This window comes from Mus caroli, chromosome 3 (genome assembly GCF_900094665.2).
Source record: "Mus caroli chromosome 3, CAROLI_EIJ_v1.1, whole genome shotgun sequence".
Classification (NCBI taxonomy): Eukaryota; Metazoa; Chordata; class Mammalia; order Rodentia; family Muridae; genus Mus; species Mus caroli.
This window is the reverse complement of record NC_034572.1, coordinates 105,534,578-105,538,067: the sequence shown is the minus strand read 5'-3', so window position 1 is coordinate 105,538,067 and position 3,490 is coordinate 105,534,578.

Here is a 3,490-nt window from a genome sequence, read left to right as displayed (position 1 = left end):
GTGGGTAGGGAAATGGGGGAGAGGGGGGATGGTATGGGGGACTTTTGGGATAGCATTGGAAATGTAATTGAGGAAAATATGTAAGAAAATATATTAAAAAACAAAACAAAACAAAACCTTTTAAGTATACTGTGTTTTATATATACAGCCCAAAATATGTATTATTTTTTAGTTTTTATTATCATCTATCTATCTATCTATCTATCTATCTATCTATCTATCTATCTATTTATTTACTACTGAGTGCAGATGTTTATGTGTGGGTCTGAAACTGACCCCATTGTAAGAATTTTATTAAAAAGAGAATATTTAGATTTATTATGTTTGTGCTGTATTTTAATTCTCTCCTTCTACCTTGAGTGTCCTCAGTTCTGAGTTCAGGTTGTCAGGACAGGCAGCAAGTTCCTTTACTTGCTGAGCCATTACATCTCACTGTCTCTAAGCATCATCCATTTACGTCTCACTGGCTCTAAGTATCATAACATGTTTATTTCATGAGGGAACTATGTGGGAACCAAATGAAATCTTACAGAATTACTCACAGCCCACCCTTACATTCTTTCTCATTTGACAATAATTATTCATATGAATTATGTTCTTCTAGCATAAGTAGCAGTTATGATTGTGTTTGTAAAGTGTTATCTACAGAAAGAAATAAGCAAGTCTCCTCTTTTCTCCTTGCATACTAGGGGAGAAAGTATTTAGAGTTCAATTATTTGATAAAATTAATGTAAACAATTATTATTTATTTAAATGAATTAATTAATTCAGTTAATTCTAAAGTAGATCTTTCACTTTTAGGCTTATTTTTGGGCACAAATGAACTAATGAGAGGCTAGGATTACTGCAATTTCAATTTTTAACGCATTGTAAAAATCTGAGGACTCCAGGGTTTCTTGCTGAATAACTGATTGAAATAAATGCTATTAGCGTTCAGGGTATGGAACTTTTTGTGAATCAGCTGACAGAGTAAATCACTTTGGTGACATTTTGTGTGAATATTTAGACACATGTTGAAATAAATTGCTGAATTATAGGTCTCCATAGAATTCTAGGCTTCAGAGTATAGTCCATAATGCAAAATTTAAAATCCAATCTTATAGTCAGAGAAGAATAATCTCAAAAATACATGTATTTGCAGTTTAAAATAAATACTAGTGGTAATGCATCATTGAAAAAATTACTCAAAATGGGTCTTAATTGGTTAAAATATCTAGGATTAAGGCACGTGCTGAATTTCCATTATAGTTCCACAAAGACACTGACCTTAGTTTCTTCATTAGAGTAAAAGCTTTGTGAATGAGCTTTTATCTGTATTTTCATTTCAATGCAGTTATTTCTATGAGAGGAACAGTGAAGCCTTTGTTTTGTTCCTTTTAAAAGATCATAGGGAGCAGATAAGACCATTAAGGAAAATTCCACTTACATCAGATAGCAAGCTGCCTCTTCAGTACTGGTGAAGTTCAATAAGTTTGAACCTTGCTGTGTGGTAATTATGATGCCAAAATTTTTTTCAGGCTTGATGAGGTAACTTCTTATCATTTCTATACTTTGAACAAAGGACAAGAATTATTTGACTAAAATGATAAACCTTTGGAAATGAAAGGGCTATCTTGTTAAGTTATTCTATTTTATTGAAAAAAAATTATTTTGCTTCCACATTCTTATTGTAGAATTGAATATGGGGAAGTTATTATGTTATAAGATTAGAAAACTTTACTAATAATAACTCATTTTATTTATATAGAATGCATATAAATAATGCAGTCACATAAACAAGTGATTTTTTCAAAGCAAACTTTAATTCATACTTTATAATTTTTTCTGTTTGATTGTTTTTCAAGACATGGTTTCTTTGCATAACCATGGGTGTTCTGGACTCAAAGATCTGCCTGCCTTTGCCTCCCTTTTGCTGGAATTAAAGTTGTTTGACACCACTGACAAGAGAGGGCTCAGTGTTTAAGATCATAATTACATTTGATCTAACAATATAGGGAATTTAGAAATATAAGAAAATGTGAGATAAGGAATAAAGAGATATGCACTACATTTCCATAAGGACTGTGATCTATCAAGATCCAGAAAAAAATGATGAAATTCAGTGTGTATACCTTGTATATTTCTTTGCATAAGAAATAGTTTTCCATAAAGGTATATATCTATACAATCAAATATAAAGGGTAAGATAAAAAATTGCTATATTTAAAACCTGCATATAGTGTCATTTTTCTTTTTTCTTTTTTTTATATATTAAAAGGATTATTTATTTGTTTGGCTTACACATTATGATCTGGGTTGTCCAACAGTATCTAACTTCATACTGGGAAGGCTAGAACAGGATAGTTGATCAGTTCACTATGTTTAGTGTCTCAGCAGTTAAAATCTGGTACCAAGGCTACAAGAGTCCCTCCTGTTTCTCAATCACTGTAGAATGTTTTAAGAATAATCTGGGTTCAGATATCAGTGAAGAACAGCAGAAGCAGCAGAGAATGTAAATGTACAAACAATAAGTAAATAAATAAAATAGAAGAAGGCAGGAAAAAAACATTCCTTATATCTGAACTAAACACACTTAGGTTTTGTATTCCTACTTCAATGAAGCTAACTGAGAAAACATTCACAGGCTGTGGTGGTTTGAATAAGCATGGCCCAGGGAGTGGGATTATTAGGAGGTGTGACCTTGGTGTAGTAGGTATGGTCTTGGTGGAGAAATTGTGTCATTGTGTGTGGACTCAATTCCTAGCAAAAGCAACACAGCTTCTGGGACAGGCAGAAGCGACACAGCTACTGGGACAGACCCTGTTTTGGGCTCCAGACATCCAGCCACCTTCCCTGGCAGAGGAGAGGTGTCTGCCCAGGAGGGCTCTGACCCCCAGATCTGGTGAGAGAGCCATCTTGTGTCCCGTGTCCCTCGGAAAAAAAGTCTGTGCAGGTGAGCATGCAGACTGCAGAGGCAACACATCTTTTGGGACAGGCCCTGTTTCGGGCATTCATCTTCAGCCAGGAGGTAGATCTGAACGCCATATATCTGTGCACCTTCCCTGCAAGAGGAGAGCTTGCCTGCAGAGAGTACTCTGACCACTGAGACTCAGGAGAGAGCTAGACCCCCAAGTCTGCTGACAAAGGCTAACAGAATCACAGGAGGAACAAGCTCCAACCAGAGATAACTATAACGAATAATTCCAGATATTACCAGGTGGTGAAAGGCAAGAGTAAGGATCTTACTAACAGAAACCAAGTCCACTCACCATTATCAGAACCCAGCACTCCCATCTCAGCCAGTCCTGGATATACCAACACACCCGAAAAGCAAGACTTGGATTTAAAATCATATCTTATGATGCTGGTAGAGGACATCAAGAAGGNCTTTAATAACTCACTTAAAGAAATACAGAAGAACACTGCTAAAGAGTTACAAGTCCTTAAACAATTACAGGAAAACACAACCAAACAGGTGATGGAATTGAACAAAACCATCCAAGACCTAAAA